Genomic DNA, 18,788 nt, shown 5'->3' with positions numbered 1-18,788 from the left:
TTGTGGTTTGATGACCATCTTTAGTGTTGTGTTTGGGTTGCTTTTTCTTCTTTTGTGTGTGTATCTGTTGTAATTTTGGGGTTTGCTGTTTCCATGAGGTTTTGATATAGCAGTCTGTAGATGTACAAGGTTTGTTAAAGTCGCTGGTCTCTTCCTGCCTAGAGAAGTTCCTCTAGCATTTATTGCAAAGTTGGTCTGGTAATGCTGAATTTTCTTAGTTTTTGCTTGTCTGTAAAGCTTTTGATTTCTCTGTCAAATCTGAATGAGAGCCTTGCTACATAGAGTATTCTTGGTTGTAGGTTCTTCCCTTTCATCACTTTAAATATATTGTGCCACTCCCTTTGGCCCTGCAGAGTTTATGCTGAGAAATCAGCTGATAACCTTATGGGAGTTCCCTTGTGTGTTATTTTGTTGTTTTACCCTGTTGCTTTTAATATTTTTTGTCTTTAATTTTTGTCACTTAGATTACTATGTGTCTTGGCATGTTCCTCCTTGGGTTTATCCTGCCTGGTACTGTCTGTGCTTCCTGGACTTAGGTGACTGTTTCCTTTCCCATGTTAGAGATGTTTTCAGCTGTTACCTCTTCAAATATATTTTCAGGTCCTTTCTCTCACTCTTCTCCTTCTGGGACCCCTATAATGTGAATGTTGGTGTGTTTTAATGTTGTCCCAGAGGTCTCTTAGATTTTCTTCATTTCTTTTCATTCTTTTTTCTTTGTTCTGTTCCGCAGTGATTTCTACCATTGTGTCTTCCAGGTCACTTATCCATTTTTTCTGCCTCAGTTATTCTGCTATTGATACCTTCTAGTGTATTTTTCACTTCAGTTACTGTATTGTTCATCTGTTCTTTTGTTCTTTTAGGTCTTTGTTAAACATTTCTTGCATCTTCTTGATCCTTGCCTCCATTTTTTTCCCAAGATCCTGGATCATCTTCACTATCATTATTCTGAATTCTTTTTCTGGAAGGTTGCCTATCTCCACTTCACTTAGTTGTTTTTCTGGGGTTTTATCTTGTTCCTTCATGTGGGAGATATTCCTCTGCTGTTTCATTTTGTCTGACTTTCTATGATTGTGGATTTTGTTCCCCAGGCTGCAGGATTGTAGTTCTTCTTGCTTCTGCTGTGTGCCCTCTGGTGGATGAAGCTATCTAAGAGGTTTGTGCAAGCTTCCTGACTGGGAAGAATGGGTGGTGGATGGAGCTTGGTCTTATCCTTTTGGTGGGTAGGACTGTGCTCAATAAAACTTTAACCCACTTGACTGCTGATGGGTGTGGCTGTGTTCCCTCCCTGTTGGTTGTTTGGCCTGAGGCGACCCAGCACTGGTGCCTACAGGCTGTTTGGTAGGGCTTATGGTGGCCTCCGGGAGGTGAGGGTCTCAAGCCAATGAGTACTTCCCAGAACTGCTGCTGCCAGTGTCTTTGTCCCCACAGTGAACCACAACCACCCTCTGCCTCTGCAGGAGATCCTCCAATACTAGCAAGTGAGGTCTGGCCCAGTCTCTTAAGAGGTCACTGCTTTTTTCTCTGGGTCCTGGTTCACACGAGACTTTGTGTGTGCCCTCCAGGAGTGGAGTTTCTGTTTTCCCCAGTCCTGTGGAAGTCCTGTGATCAAATCCTGCTGGTCTTCAAAGCCAGATTCTCTGGTGGGGACTCCTCCCGTTGCCAGACCCCCAGGCAACTGGGAAGCCTGACCTGGGGCTCAGATCTTTCACTCCAGTGGGAGAACTTCTGTGGTATAATTGTTTTCCAGTTTGTGGGTTGCCCACCCATGGGTATGGGATTTGATTTTATCGTGATTGCACCCCTCCTGCTGTCTTGTTGTGGCTTATTCTTTGTCTTCGGATGTAGGGTATCTTTTTTGGTAGGTTCTAGCATTTTTTTGTGGATGGTTGTTCAACAGTTAGTTGTGATTCTGGTGTTGTCATAAAAAGGGGTGAGTGCACATCCTTCTACTCTGCTAACTTAAGCTAATTCTGGAAGGAATTTTCTGTTTTTTGTCTTTTTGTTTTTATTGTTTACCATCTCTTCTGAGATCTGTTTCTGTTGCTTCCTTTAGGTGTAGTGATTTATTTTTCCATTGGGTAGTATAACCTTGCCGCAGTGGCTCCTTGTGCAAATATAGAAGTTTTCATACTGTAAATAGCTAGAAGTAGAATTGATGGATCAAATGGGTTTACCTGGACATTTTCTAGTTCATCAAATTTTTGCCAAGTTACTCTCCAGAGTCGTTTTGACAGTTGATACTTTTACCAGCAGAGTGTGAGTTCTCACAGGTCCACTTTCTCCCATGTTGGTTTTAGCAGACTTTTTCACCTGCTAACCTGATGGCAGTTATAGCTTTTCCTATTTCTCTAATTACTAGTGGTATTGAGTATTTAATGGCCTTTTAAATATCTTCTGTGAATTGCCTGCCCACTTCTTAGTGCAGTATTTGCCTTTTCTTAGAAATCTGCTAAGTTTTTTATATTTTCTAGACTCAAATCCTTTTTTAGAAATGAGTTACAAAGATCTGTTCCTAGTCTGTAGCATGTTCTTTTGTTTCTATTCTAATTAACCTTTTAAAAGTTGTTAAATGAGGGCTTCCCTGGTGGCGCAGTGGTCGAGAGTCCGCCTGCCGATGCAGGGGACACGGGTTCGTGCCCCGGTCCGGGAAGATCCCACATGCCGTAGAGCGGCTGGGCCCGTGAGCCATGGCCGCTGAGCCTGTGCGTCCGGAGCCTGTGCTCTGCAATGGGAGAGGCCACAACAGTGAGAGGCTCGCGTACCGCAAAATAAATAAATAAATAAATAAATAAATAAATAAATAAATAAATAAATAAATAAATAAATAAAGTTGTTAAATGATCACAAACTTAGAAGTTTGGAGTTCAGTAAAATAACCTGTTTTTCCCCAAATTAATTGAGAGTAAGTTGTTCATCTGATGCTCCATCATCCCTGAGTATTTTAGCAGCAGTTCTCTGTCCTTTTGGCCTTAGAACAACTTTACAGTCTTAAAAAATTATTTGGAACTTCAGAACTTATTTATATAAGGGTTATATTTACTCATATTTACTATATTAGAAATTAAAACTAAGGAATTTAAAAATTAATTTTTTAAAAGACATATTACATGTAACATAAAAATTTTTATGAAAAATAACTGCTTTTCAAAACAAGTGGATTTGTTTCACATTTTTTGCAAATTTCCTTAATGTCTTCCTTAATAGATAATGGCTGAATTCTCATAATTGTTTCAATCTGTTGCAATATGTTATTTTGGCTGAAGAATATGAAGAAAATCAGTCCTCAAACATATATGTAGTTGGAATATTTTAATAGCCTTTTCAGGTAATTGAAGATATTCAATGATAACTGGTTTAAAATGGCAGTGATAAATAATTTCTTGAAAATTAACTGCAGTGTAGAATTTAAACCTATATTAATGAACTTTTTCCCCCTAACTTTTTATTTAGAAATAATGATAGACTCATAGGAAGTTGCAAAAATAACACTTCACTCAGCATCCCTTAATGTTAACATCTTATATAATTGGAGTACAATATCAAAACCAGGAGATTGACATTGATACTCTACTGGACTATAAGACCATATTCGTTTTTTTGCCTTTTGTTAGGTGTTTTTGTGTGTGTCTATGATTCTGCATGTTTTTATCCCATGTATAGGTTCACAGTTAAGATATGGAATGGTTTCATCACCTCAGAGGAACTCTCCCTCTCTACCTTGTCCTTATCCCCTGAAAATTCCTGTTCCATTCTCCATCTGTATAGTTTCATCAGTTCAAAAAATGTTGCATAAATGGAATTATAAAGTATGTAAACTTTTCAGAGTGACCTTTTCATTATGCTTAATAGCCTTGAGATCCAGCCAGGTTGTTGCACATATCAGTAGCTCATTCCTTTTTTTGCTGAGTAGTGTTACCTTGTGTGAATGTACCAGAGTTTAACCATTCACTCACCAAAGGACATTTGGATTGATTCCTTTTTTGGGTGTGGGGGGGGATTACAAATAAATGGTATGAACATTGGTGTACAGGTTTTTTTTTTTTTTTAAGTATTATTTATTTATTTGGCTGTGCAGGGCCTTAGTTGTGGCACGCCGGTTCTTTGTTGCTCTGTGCAGGATCTTCACTGCTGTGTGCAGGATCTTTAGTTGCGGCATGCAGGATCTTTAGTTGCGGCATGCAAGATCTTTAGTTGCGGCATGTGGGATCTTTAGCTGCAGCACGTGAGATGTTTAGTTGTGGCATGTGGGATCTTGTTTCCTGACCAGGGATTGAACCCAGGCCCCCTGCATTGGGAGCACTTATTTATTTATATTTTTGGTTGCATTTGGTCTTTGTTGCTGCACACGGGCTTTCTCTAGTTGCAGTGAGCTGGGGCTACTCTTCATTGAGCTGCGTGGGCTTCTCATTGCAGTGGCTTTTCTTGTTGAGCATGGGCTCTAGGCGCGCGGGCTCAGTAGTTGTGGCGCATGGGCTTAGTTGCTTCTGCAGCATGTGGGATCTTTCCAGACCAGGGCTCAAACCCATGTCCCCTGCATTGGCAGGCAGATTCTTAACCACTGGGGAGTGCAGAGTCTTAATCACTGGACTGCCAGGGAAGTCCCAGTGTACAGGTTTTTTGTGTGAGCACAAGTTTTCATTTTTCTGAGGTAAATGCCAGAGTGAAATGCTGGATTATATGGTAGGTATATGGTTAGTTATAAGTAATCACTAAACTATTTCTTCAGAATTTTTTATTCACCTCTGTTTTACCTTCCCACCAGCAGTATATAAGATATTTGGCTTCTCTGCATTCTTGTCCGCATTTGATGTTATCACTATTTTTTATTTGTTTAAGGTGCTCTGGACAGAGTGTAGTAATATTTCATTGTGGTTTTAATTTTCATTTCCCTAATACCTAATGATGTTGAACATCTTACTTGTGCTATTTGCCATATGTATCTGCTCTTTGGTGAAATGTTTACATCTCTCTTTTGCCCATTTTCCAGTTGGGTTTTTTTTTTAATGTTGAGTTTTGAGAGTTCTTTATGTGTTTAGATGTAAGACCTTTGTTGAATATGAGGTTTTCAAATATTTTCTCCCATAGCTTGTCTTTCCATCCTCTTAACAGGGTCTTTTGCAGTGCAAAATTTTAAATTTTTAATGAAGTTCAGTTTATCAATCTTTCTCTTTTATGGGTTGTACTTTTGGTGTCATGCCTGTGAGATCTTCACCTGGCTCTAGGTCCTAAAGATTTTCTCATTTCTTTACTTCTCCAAGTTTTATAGGTTTACATTTTATATCTAAAAATATCATAATTTTGAGTTAGCTTTTAATTAATTTTAAATTAATTGAATTAATTTTTGTACAGTGTGAGATTTAGGTTGAGGTTCTTTTTTTATTTTTCTCCTTCCTTCCTCCCTCCCTCCCTCCCTCCCTCCCTCCTCCTCCTCCTCCTCTCCTGTCCTCTCCCTCCTCTCCTCTCCTCTCCTCTTTTCTTTTCCTTTTGGCCTATGGATGTTCAGCTTTTCCAGTGCCAACCTGTGGACTTTTCATTCCATTAAAATATGGCTCATTCATTTGTCTTGTAATTTGAGTGGCTTTTACCCATTTGTGATTTTCGAATCATCATAAATCAGTCAACTGGAAAATACTGGTTTATTGAGTTATGTAGATTTCCTAAATGTTGTCACACTTTATAGTACAATAATTAAAAAATCCACATTTGTTAATAATGCCACTGATCTCATCAGAAAAGTCTTTAAATATTGAGTAGCTTTTCAAGCTCATGATAGAGGATACGTGTTTTCTAAAGTTCTGATTTTTGTTTTAACTCTAATTTTGTCATTGGCAACAAATATTCTCAGTTGTTTTATGTGAAGTGATAGGCTCACTTGCTTCATTTTTAAGAAAACGTCCGCCGAATACCTGGGTCTGTAGAGCTATGTATTCTCCTTACCTGGCTCAGGTTTGATAGTCCACATCAGGCCACTTCTAGTAACACCTTCCTTGGCTTACTGGGGCTCTGACTTCCTTTGCTAGGGAATTGGACACCCTCTTGTGTAGACACTCTTATCTGCTTGGGATTCTAATTCCCTTTGTGGTTTCTTCATAGATGTTTTTAGGAATGTGGTTTTTAATTTCTACATATTTGTGAATTTTTCAGATTTCTTTCTTTTGTTGATTTTTAATTTTATTACTTTGTGGTTAGAGAATGTATTTTCCATTTTACTTACAGAAACTTAAAGTTTTATGTTCCAAAATATGTTTTGTCCTAGAGAATGTTTTCTGTTCACTTGAGAAGAGTGTGAATATTCTGCTGTTGTTTGGTGGAGTATTGATAAATGTCTCTTAGGCCTAGTTGGCTTATAGTGTTGTTCAGGTCTTCTGTTTCCTTGTTGATCTTCTGTCTAGTTGTTCTACCCAGTATTGAAAGTAGGGTATTGAAGTCATTATTATTGTTGAATCATCTGTTTTTTCCCTTCAATTCTGTGAGTTTTCACTTAATATATTTTGATGCTCTGTTAGGTGCATATGTATTTGTAATTGTTTTATCTGCTTGATGGATTTACCCTTCTGTTGTTATAAGATGTCCCTTGTCTTTAGTAATAATTTTTGTCTTAAAGTCTGTTGTTTTATCTGATTAGTATTGGTGTGGTATACCTTTTTCATCATTTTACTTTCAATCTATTCATGTGTTTTAATCTAAACTGTATCTCTTGTAGACAGCATACAGTTGGATCACTTTTTTTAAAAATCCATTCTACGAACTAATGGCTTTTAATTTGAGGGTTTAATTTTATCTATTTACATTTAGTTATTGATAAGGTAGAATTTGCACCCTGCTACTTTATTTGTTTTCTGTGTGTCACATGTTTTTTGTTTCTCTTTTCCTCCATCACTGTCTTCTTCTGTGTTAGATATTTTTTAGAGTACTTTTAAAATTCTTTTGTCATTTTTTAGTGGCTATCCTACAATTAACATATTAAGTCATAAGAATCTAGTTTGGATTAAACCAAGTTAATTTCAACAGTCTATTTAAACATTGTGCCTATATAGCTAGCTCCACTCCCCCCTGCCACCTTTTGCTGTTATTGTCATACAAAATTACATCTTCGTACATTGTGTGCCCATCAACACATTTATAATTTTTGCTTTGTGCAGTTCTCTTAAATTGGATAGGAGAAAAAAGCTATGGGCAAGAAATACATTTATAGTGTCTTTTATATTTATTTTTGTAGTTACTTTTGCCAGTGCTCTTTCTTTATTTGTATTTGAGTTATTGTCTAGTGCCCTTCCATTTCAGCCTGAAGGATTCACATTAGCACTTCTTGTAGGGCAGGTCTGCAACAAATTCTTTAAGTTTTTGCTTATCTGGGAATGCTTTAATTTTACCTTTATTGAAGGGTAGTTTTGCTGCATATAGAATTCTTGACAGTTTTTTTTTGTTTGGTTGGTTTTCCTTTCAGAACTTTGAATATGTCTTCCTACTGCCTTTGGCCTCCATATTTTCTGAAAAGAAATGACTTGTGGAAGTGACTGTTAATCTTCTTATGTTTCATACATGATGAGTCGCTTCTCTTGCTGCTTTCAAGATTTTTTTTTTTTGTCTTTGTCATTTAGCAGTTGGTAAGGATGTGCCTGTGTGTAGATCTCTTTAAGTTTATTCTGCTTGGAGTTTGTTTAGCTTCTTGGAGGTGTAGATTAATATTTTTCTTCAAAACTTGGAAGGAAGTTTTTGGCCCTTATTTCTTCCAGTATTTCTGCCACCTTCTCTCATTGTCTCCTTCCAGGACTCTATTTGTGTGTATTGTTATTTAAAATGTTCACTTGATGGTGTGCACAGATCTCTGATGCTCTGTGTATTTTTCTTCATTCTTTTTTCTTTCTATTCCTTCTATCTTTTTTCTTTCTATTCCTCAATGGATAATATCAGTTGACCTATTTTGAGTTCATTGTTTCTTCTGCTTGCTTATATCAGCTGTTGAACCTTTCTAGAGAATTTTTCATTTCTAGAGTTCAAAGTTATTGTACTTGGAACTCTAGAATTTTATTTTTTTAGTAACTTTTTTTCTCTTCACATTCTTTGTTTGGTGAGACATTTTTCTCTTGCCTTACTTTAGTTCTATAAACATGTTTTCTTTTAGCTCATATTTAAAATAGCTGGCTTAAAGTCATTGTCTAGTAAGTCCAACATCTGAATTTCCTTAGGGACAGTTTCTGTTGTTTGCTTTTCTTCCTGTGTTTGGGCCATTCTTTCTTATTTCTTTGCCTATCTTGCAATTTTTTATTGAAAAACTATGTTTGGACATTTAAAATACTAAATGTACATTTAAATAACGTGAGCATCTTAGATAGCATAAAAATGTCCAAATAACAGACACTTTAAATAACAAAATGTGGCAATTATGGTATTAGATTTTGCCCCCTTTCTGGGGGTGTTTATTGTTCCTGCTTATTGTGGTTGCTGTTGGTTTAGTAACTTTTTGAACTAATTCTGTTTCGTGTGGCCACTGAAGTCACTATTTGGTTAGCTTAGTGGTTGGCTAATGATTGGGCAGAGATTTCTTTAAATGCCTGCAACCAGTAAATCTCCCAGCCTTTGCCAAAGACCTCTGTGTGTATTAGGGCATACCTTCAGCACTCATCCAGGCAGTTAACTGCCTTAGCTGTTGCTTCCTGCTTGTACACAGCCCCAAAGTTAGTTTGTCAAAAGTGATACCTTGGGGCCTTCTCAGGTCTTTGCTGAGTGTACACACAGCTCTACCCATGCACATAGCATTAAGTGTGTACATAAGCTTCTAGATTCTCAGGAACGTGGGAGCTTTTCAAAGTTCCTATGATATCTCATTCTCAGATTTTCCTTTCAATCTTTTTGATTAGTCTGTTTGCCCCAACTGTTGTTCACTGCCTTAAGTAGCTGTGAGGATAAAATACTCGCCTGTAATTGTTTTCAACAAATGTCCTCTTGAGGAAAAGGTCTTTTGCACTGAGTAAGTTGTGCGTTAAGTCAAATACAGATAGTGTTACAAATGGGGTCTTACCAGGAGCCACCAGACAGGTCAAATAGTGATAATTTGGAGGGGTTATTGGTGAAAGAAGCTTTGAATGAGCTCCAGCTTTGTTCTGTTCCGTCTGGTGTCTGCTAAGCTGAGCTGGGAATGTGGACTGTAATTTTTCAAGGCTGTCATGGATTTGGAGAGCAGGGGAAGGGACTAGGGCAAGTTAAAATGTCACAAAGCTTGTTGTTCTTACTGAGATGCTTTCTTTCTTTTCTCTTTCTTTCTGTAAATGCATCCTGGGTGCAAGCTCTTGGCTAATTTTGAGAGTTCTGATAGAGTTTATTCCAACTGTTTTTGCCAGTTTTCTTGCTGTTTTTATGGAGGAGAGAATTTTCCGAGTTACTTACCGTACTGTTTTCTCTGATGTCACCTCCACTTGGCTTTGACATCCTGTGCTGACAGGCCTCCGTGTTTGGAAGTCCTCCCAAACTTCCACCCCACCTCACCCAGACTTTGACTCCCGCTGCCAGACAACTCTGCATGGATGACCTCTTCACCTTGCTTGGACTCGTAACTTTCCATGCCATGCCACCTACCCCTTAACCACCCACCCCTCCATGTAGACATGTTCCTCACCATTCTTAGATTCCAGTATCACACACTGGTTTGTCACCACCTGTGGATGCTCTTCTTGTCCCAACAAGACTCTGATTCTCCATGCTGAGCCATCTCCCTATGAGGATACCCATCCCCACCTCACTTGAACTCTGATGCCTCTTGTGGGTTACCAGTACATGTTGATATCCACCCTGTCCTGCTCAGGCTCTGATACCCTATACTGAGCTGCCCCTTGTGGGATTGTCTTTCTCTGCAATCCAAGATGCAGGGGGTCTTCTATACTTATACCCTTTTTAATCTGCTTGGGCTCTGACTCTTTCTGCTGTGGGACATTTTGATTTGTCACCTCCCACGATCACTCGGGTGGATGCCTAACTTGCTCTGCAACATTCAGTTGCTTTAGTATTAAATTGTTCAGGATGCAGAATAGATGTGCTTAAGTTTTTGACACTCAACAATGTTATTACAGTTTTACTAAAGAAATAAGAAAAACACAGATCCTAAAAGGAACAAAGAGAATATATAAAAGACAAGTATATTGCTGTTGTGAAAGTTGACAAGAATTTGAGGTGTAAAGATTTACTTAGGAACTTAAAATAAAACCAGTAATTTTTTTAAAAATCGTGTTATACAGTGACAGACATTCATAAGAGCTCCTCCCAGGAGGAGGAGGCTAGATACCTAGCCTAATCAGAAGAATATAGGAAAGACTTTCTGGCAAAAGTGATTCCTAGAAGTCTCAAGAGATGTTTATGGGTTCATCTGGAAAGGTGGTACCTGGAAAAGGAACAGGTGTGAACAGGGAAGACATACAAGCAGAGGAGGAAACAGCAAGAGTATAGGTATGGACACAGGAAGCAGTACCTTCTGTTCAGGAAACAGAATACTGATGAGGATAGTGTATACAGGGTGTGGCCAGGGAGACTAGGGAGTAAATGTGGAGAGGAGGAAAAGATCATCCCCACAGAAGGAGCAGTCCGAGCAAAGATATGGTTATATGAAAGCATTTTAAGCCTACTGTGTCAATAGTATGGTAAGACTGGAATGGAGAGTGTATTAAGGGTACAAAAGGTAAACATGGAAAAGATAGATTGGAGCCTGATTATGGAGAAACCTAATGTGTGTTTATACATATGTATAGGTATATGTATGTGTACTTATTTGTGTGTGTGTTGAGTAGGGGAGTGACTTCAAATCAGTGATTTAGCCTGAAGATGCTTAGTCTGGCATCACTGGTTGGGATGGAGAAAGGGTTGCTGTTTAGAATTTAGAGTCAGGGAGATGAATTTGGAATCTTATGTAATAGCCTAGTGAAAGTTAAGAATATGGTAAGAGTTGTGGGGACTGGGCACATAAGAACTAACACGGAGTTTGAGATGCTTGGGAATTGATCATTCGAGGAAGCCAGAGGGAAAAGAAATAGGAAACGCTAAAACTTGGTGTAGAGATTGGATTATTGTTTGGGATTTAAAATTAAAACTGTGAAGAGGTAATTGGTTTAAGAAATGCTGGGATGGTCAAAGGAGTAATTATCAGCAAGCTCAGATCCAAAAGTGGGACTTGTGACCCAAGTTGTTAAGATGTTAAGAATTGATTCATTGGCAGCTCTGGAGTGTAAGAGTCTTACATTGTGAGGACACATGGGAAGATGACTGAGCCTGAAGACAGTGAACACAAAGGAGAATGCAATACAGAACTCTAGTGGGTAGAGGGGAGAAGTGTTTGGAACTTTAGTGACTTGAGAATGGCATGAGAAAAGGCTAAGTTTATTTAGACCTTAGGCCTCATGTATAATATGGACAGTAGAGATTTGATATAATCAGTGGAAGGTTAAAAACTGAGTATAAACCAACATGAAGCCAGGGAGTTATGATTAGGGGCTAGTTAGCACCAAAAGACTAAGAGTGTTCCATTTATGAGACTTCGTTTCCCTTACATAAAGGAAACAGCAAGCTATGGATTTCAGTATGTTGCTCCCTTTGTGTGTCAAGCAGGTTTCAGCTAAGGTTACTCACTATTTTGTTAGGTTTCCCAGAGATTTCTACTTGCTGTTATAGGATGAAGAAAATTAAGGAATATATGAATTGGAATGTTTTCATTTTTAAAAAATTGAGCATATCAGTTCATTGTAATTCAGCATTGTTCTTTTCCTCCTTTTGCATTAGTCTGCTTTGCTTACTTATTAGTACATGTTGCTAGTTTAATTTTATCTTTTATGCATGGCATCATTAATTCAGGTGCTCAGTGAGAACTAGATAAAAGTTTATTTAGATGATGATAGTGTCCCTTTTATGTAAAAAACACTCACTGTTTTCTCTTTCCTCACATCTCTCTTGGGGTTTTCTTGGTAGTATTTTCTTTCAGGTCCAAAGTTTGGACAGAAGTTTTTGAATTCGTAATTAGAATGTTTTCTCAATTCTAGGGAATAGTAATAAATGGATTAGAAATGTGAGACAAAAAGTAATCTTTTCAAGTCAGTACTTGCAGGGTATAAAAGATACTTTAGGATAATTGTTTTCAATTATATGAAAAAAAATTTATTAAAATTTCCTGCCTTTCTGTTTCCTGTTTCTGTTTTTCAGTGTTCCCCAAACAAGTTGACAAACAGCTGTGACAGAAGCAATCTTAAAATAAACAAAAGTCTCTTAAGTTGAATAGTATGTCATAATATCACTCAATGAAATCCTTTGTATATGGTTATTGTAGTGGTAAGTCTTGATAGGTGTGGGAAATGACACAATTCTACATTGTGCCTTCTATATTTTTCATTTTAGTTTTTGTTTTATTGAGGTATAAAAGGTATTTTGAAACTGATCATTTATATTTACTAAAGAGGAAAGAATTCTAAAAAATTATTATCTGGGTTTTTTCATTTGTTCTTTCATTTATGTGGTAAATACTTAATGGGCATCTAGTATTGGCCAGGTTCTAGGCTCTGAATATACAGCTGTAAACAAAACACTCAGAAGTCCTTGCTTTCAGAGAGCTCACATTCTTGGGAGAGAGTGAGACAATAAACAAAATCAATCATTAAGTATATTTTTTGCCAGGTAGTGAGTGCTGCAACGAAAAATAAAGCAGAGGAAGAAGAATAGGAAAGAGATATTTCTATTTTATATGTTGTAGCCAAGAATGAGATATTTAAGTAGGGAGCAAGCAATGTGGATATTTGGGAGAAAGGACTATATATAGAGAGAAAGGACTAGAGCATGAAAGGCTCTTGAAGGTCAGAGTAAGAGCCTGGGAAACCATCAGATTTTTTAAAGTAAGAGAGTGACATAATCAGGGTTAACAGTTAAATGGATCACAGTGATTGCTAAGAGAACAGTCTGTTAAGGGGGTAAAGATGGAACCTAGGAGGCCAGAAGGCTACAATCCAGGCAAGAGGTGATGGGGGCTTTTAAATGCGGAGGTAGTAAGAAGTGGTTGGATTCTTGATAGATAGAGCAATGGTGTTTTCTGATGGATTGGATGTCAGATTGAGTGAAAGAAAAGTCAAGGAAGCCTCCACGGTTTTTGGCCTGAGCATTTGAAAGGATGCACTTGCCATTTACTGAGATGGAGAAGAAGATTGAGGAGTTGGAACACATTCAGGAGTTCAGTTTAAGTCATTTTAATTTGAGATGCTTGTTACATATCCAAGTAGAGATGCCAAATAGGCAACTGGATATACAGATCTCTGGCGTTAAGGAAAAACATCCAGGTTGGAGATGGTATTTGAGCATTGAGAGCGTGTAGGTAGCATTAAAATAATGGGACTGGGTGAAATCATCTAGTCCCTACTTGAAAGTGAGTACAGACAGAGAAGAGATGTGAGTCCTGGGATTTTCTAATGTTTGGAGATTGCGAAGATGAGAAGGAACCAGCACAGGATACTGAGGAGTGCTAGTGAGATACCAAGGGAGAGTGGTATCCTGGAAGCCAATTGTAGAGTGTTTCAAGGAGAGAAGGATGATCAGTCTTGTTAAATGCTGTCGATAGTTTTGAGTAAGACAAGGATGAGGAACTGACTGTTAGACTTATCAATGTGGAAATGCTGAAAGTTTTTTATTAATATGTCAAAATATAAACTCTGAAAAATATTGTCTGCTTTTATGTGAAGAGGAAAAGGAATATACTCATGTTTAGAACTAGAATTATTTGGGGCAGGAGTCCTTAGTAGTAAGTTGGTTCAAAACAAATAAAATTTGTGACTTTCTGGTTCTGAGCCTACATGAGAAAAAAAAGGCTGCTATAACCTAAAATATGATCTAGCTAATAACACACAGCGTTGACATTGTGTCCAAATCAGTATAACTTTTCTTAAGTTGTGAGCTCCCAGGGAACAAAAACTCTGTTTCCTCAATTCAGTTAATATAACACTTAACATGGTACCTAACTTTGTGGGAAGATACAAATAAGTGTGATTCTTGTGAATGATTTTAATAAGTTAAATTCTTATGTATTTATATAGGAAAGAATTTATAATAATTTACTCAAGTAGCTGGGTATGTTATAAGTGGAAATAACTTATCCATTAGATATGTATGTATGGTATAGTAGAATGCAGTAGCAGAAAGATTCCTAGAAAGTAAAGCTTTGGTTCATTCCTGCCTCTGCCACTGATTGACTCTGTGTTGAATAAGGAATCAAAGACTTGGCTATCTAGAATCATCTGTCAGCAGCTAGTTAGGTGACAAGAAAATGTTTATGTTGGTATTAAAAGGATAGTAAAGTCATTTTCTGTGCAATGATTTCTTAAAACACTTTTCTCTTTGAAATTAAGTTTAAATATCTGATTTCATTCTTTTAATATAAGTTATATAGTGTTAGTTTGTAAACTATAAATAAGTTTTGAATTTATCCATACTATCAGGGATACTCTCTCCATTTGACTTAGTCATTTAGCTCATATTTATTCAGCATCTACTATATTCCAGACTGATACAGATGCTAACAGTATATCTGTGAAGAAGACAGACAAGGACTCTTTATCTTATGGAAGTCTTATGGAGTAAGACTTCTTTCAGGGGACCTCGGGGAAAAATAGAATTTTTTAACCAAGAAACACATTATCTGAGGTAATCTCATTGCCCTGTCTTCTGTAGTTTTTTGTTTCAATCAGTACTTAAGAGAAGATTCGTTCAGCATTGAAAAAGTTCTGCTCTCATTGAACTTTACATGCCAGTTGGGGAGAGGGAAGAGTATAAAGACATATAAGAAACAACGAGTAAAATACTTTCATATAATTTAGAGGTCATTGTCATAATAATCGTAGGATATGACACAAGTTATAAATAGTGGAAATAGGCTTATTAAGTATGTGGGTAGCATGAAGCTTAGATAAAAATTACTAAATGGAGGGCTTTGTAGAGTCACCTGTGTAGTTTCATCTACTGTCCATATGTGCCTAATTGCCTGAAGTGGCTTCTGTGGGCTCCTCAGGTTTTTACAGTCCATGACTTTGAAGACCACCCTACTACACCAGGCTAGCCCTGGTCTGTTCACATACAGAGGCAAGGGTCTGGAGAGAGAGCAAAAGCATGCAAGGCCTCTTGCAGTCAAAATTGGTACAAAATTGTTTTTGTTACATTCTATAGGCTAATGAAAGTTAAAAAGGCCAGCTCAGGTTGAAGGCATGGAGAAACAGGTTCTAGCACCTAAGTTTTGCCTCGGGCCTTCTTTTCTTTCTTTCTTTTTTTTTTTTTGCGGTATGGGGACCTCTCATTGCTGTGGCCTCTCCCGTTGCGGAGCACGGGCTCTGGACGCGCAGGCTTAGCGGCCATGGCTCAAGGGCCTAGCCGCTCCGCGGCATGTGGGATCCTCCCGGACCAGGGCACGAACCCGTGTCCCCTGCATCGGCAGGCAGACTCTCAACCACTGCGCCACCAGGGAAGCCCATCGGGCCTTATTTTCTGTGAACTCAGACTATGAAATTGTCTATCATGCTACAGTTTTTTTTGTTTGTTTGTTTGTTTGTTTTTTAGCCAATGTCCTTGAATATGCTTAAATTTTTTTTGGTATAAGTACTATTAAGCTAGGATTAATAAAAATAAAACAATACAACATTGTAAATCAACTATACTCCAATAAAAAAATTTTTTAAATTACATATAGTCCCATTACCTCCACAATAAAACAGTCCATTATTTTCCAATTTTCTTTTCTAATGCTTTTCCATATACATAAAACATTTTGCAGTAATTTCTCCTTGACTACTTATCATAATATATTCTGCATTTTTTTCTTTTTTAACCTCACCCCAACATGATAGTCATTACCACTACTGAATTATCTTCAAAAATTTTCCTAATGGCACAATACTCCAAATTTTGAGGGATCTGACAGATTATTTTCATTTTTGTTCTATTATTGACTCTTTGTGGTTTTACTATTAATGATATTCATAAAAATTTATATATGAAGATTTTCTGACCTGCTTTTCCAACATGTAGCATGATTGAATAAAAGATGACAAGAACTTGATATGAACAATCACTTAGTATAAAATGTGTTGCAAAATATAGTCACTAACAATAATCAGATTGTTAGCTTTATAATTTTGTGCAGTTTATATAAAAGAGATGAATTGTTTGATTTGTTCACTCAAAAAATATTTGTTGTATGCCAGGCATCACTGTAGTCTTCTTAAATACAAATACGAATTAAATATGGAATTGACTTAAAAAAAAAACAAAAACACCCTGCTTCTTCAGATACAACTGCTTGCAACTTGTGGTCTGTGGTACTTTTGCTAGTTTTATATCTTTGTGTTTCATCAAGGGCTCCTTGTCCTAAAGTTTCCCTCACTGCACTCCCACTTAAATTTTTTCTTTTTGCTTATAGTCCAGTCAGTTGAAATATGTACTTTCCCAAATAAAGTAATATCTATGAATGGGAATATTTTTTTATCTTATACTGAACAAGATTGAGAGAATCTTTTCCCAGCCAATTTGAATTGCTTATTCACTTATTTTAAAAAATTTTGATTTTCAAAATATGCTTTTTTCAAATGTGCTTTTTAAACTTTCAGTTATTTAAGAAACACCAGTATAATTGTTTGTAATCTACATATGGTAGATTTATATCATCCATTGTATTTTATTTTTTATATTTTTCTTTTGAAATAATTTTAGACTCATAAAATTTATAAAATTATTAGTACAGAGAGTTCTCCTGTATCCTTTACTTATTTTTCACCAATGATAACATCTTACATAACTGTAGTACAATTATCAAAACCAGGAAGTTGACGTTGGCACAATGCTGTTAATGAAACTACAGTTCTTGTTTGAGATTTCACCAGTTTTTCCGTGCAGTTTTTTTTGGGGGGTGGGGGTTCATAGTCCTATGAAATTTGATCACATGTGTAGATTCTTATAACCACCAATAACCACCACCACAAAGTACAAAACTATTTCATCACTTCAAAGAAGCTCCCACATGCTACTCCTTTATAGTCACACTCTCACCCTAGTCCTAAGCCATGATAACAATTTGTTCCCATCACTGTAGTTTTGTCACTTAAGAATATTATGTGAACAGAATCATGTAGTATGTAACCTTTTGATACTTTGTCACTAACCCCTATTGCCCCCGAGATTCACCCAAGATTTTGTGCGCAGGGATAGTTGGTTCCTTTTTATTGTTGAATAGTATTCCATTGTATGGATGTACCACAGTTTATCAGTTCACCCAGTAAAAGGCGTTTGGGTTGTTTTCAGTTTGGAGGTATTACAAATAAAGCTGCTGTGAACATTTGTATACAGATTTTTGTGTGAACATAAGTTTTTATTTCCCTAGGACAAATATCTAGGGGTGCAATTGTTGGGTTGTGTGCTACAAGTGTATGTTTAACTATGAGAAAGTGCCAAATTGTTTTGCATAGTGACTCTACCGTTTTACATTCTCATCAGTTTCTCCACATTTTCATCAGCACTAGGTAACATCTATATTTTTAAATTTAGCTCTCTAATAGGTGTGTAGTTACATTTGCATTTTTCTAATGGCTAATGATGTCCAACATCTTTACATGTGCTTATTTGTCATTTTTATCTTTGGTGGAGTGTCTTTACAAGTCTTTTGCCCATTTTCTAATTGGATTGATTGTTTTCTTACTGATTAAAGGTGTCCTTTATGTATTCTTGGTACATTTTCTCCCAGGCTGTAGCCTGTCTTTTCATCCTCTTAACTGAGTGATACACAGTGCAAAAGTTTTTAATTTTGTTGAAGTCCAGTTTAGCAATTTTTTCCCTTTAATGTTTTGCTTTTGCTGTCTTATCTAATTAATTCCCTGCCTAACCATAGGTTATAAAGAGTTTCTCCTATGTTTTCCTCTAAAAGTTTTATAGTTTTTTTTTTTCACATAGATCTTTGATCCGTTTTGAGTTAACGTTTTGAAAAGGTATGAGATTTAGGTCAAAGGTGTTTTTCTTGCTTATAGAGGTCCAGTTATTCCAACAGCATTTGTTGAGAGGCTTTTCTCCTCCATTGAGTTGCTTTTGCATGTTTGTCAAAAATCAGCTGGATGTTGCCAAATGCTGGTGAAGATGTGGAGCAACAATGCTGGTGGGAATGCAAAATGATATAGCTACTTTGGAAGGCAGTTTGGTAGTTTCTTACAAGACTAAACGTACTCTTCTCATTACAACCCAGCAATCACTCTCCTTGGTATTTACCCAAATGAGTTGAAAGTTTGTCTGAACAGAAACCTGCACAAGAATGTTTATAACAGCTTTATTAATAATTGCCAAAATTTGGAAGCAACCAAGATGATCTTCAGTAGGTGAATAGATAAATAAATTATGGGACATCCAGACAATGGAATATTGTGTAGCAGTAAAAAGCTATCCAGACCCAAAAAGAAATGGAGGAAACTTAAACGAAGGTCATTTTTTATTTCTTTCATCAGTGTTTTATAGTTTTAAGCATACATATTCCATATTATATATATACCTAAGTATTTAATTTTTTGGAGTGATTGCAAATGGTATTAATTTTGGTTTCCACTTGTTTGTTTCTAACAAAGAGAAATATGATTGATTTTTGTGTGTTGACCTTATTTCCTTTGACCACGCTAAACTCTCTTACTAGTTCTATGAGTTTTTTGAGAATCCCTGCAGTGTTCTACATAGATAATCATTTCATCTCGAAACAGGGACAGTTTTATGTCTTCCTTTGCAATCTGTATGCTGTTTCTTTTTCTTGCCTT

General features: G+C 36.8%; 1 protein-coding gene across 7 annotated transcripts in view; it reads left to right on the top strand.

The window, feature by feature from the left end:
* The window catches only part of SHOC2 (SHOC2 leucine rich repeat scaffold protein), a 103,899-nt gene that overhangs the window by 34,045 nt on the left and 51,066 nt on the right, over nucleotides 1-18,788 (top strand). The window contains exon 2 of one of the 7 annotated variants that reach the window (XM_081234220.1): nucleotides 465-536. The exons of 4 other annotated variants lie outside the window; for them this stretch is intronic. The gene's annotated coding sequence lies outside the window, so the exon portion shown is untranslated. Of the gene's footprint in view, nucleotides 1-464; nucleotides 537-1,088; nucleotides 1,154-12,218; nucleotides 12,307-18,788 lie in introns of those variants that run through there. 2 more of the 7 variants (XM_081234221.1, XM_081234219.1) reach the window with 2 other exon arrangements.

This window comes from Mesoplodon bidens (genome assembly GCF_964165515.1).
Source record: "Mesoplodon bidens genome assembly, chromosome: 1".
NCBI classification, from domain to species: Eukaryota; Metazoa; Chordata; class Mammalia; order Artiodactyla; family Ziphiidae; genus Mesoplodon; species Mesoplodon bidens.
The sequence above is the reverse complement of the archived record's forward strand: the minus strand, read 5'-3'. Positions and strand labels throughout refer to the sequence as shown.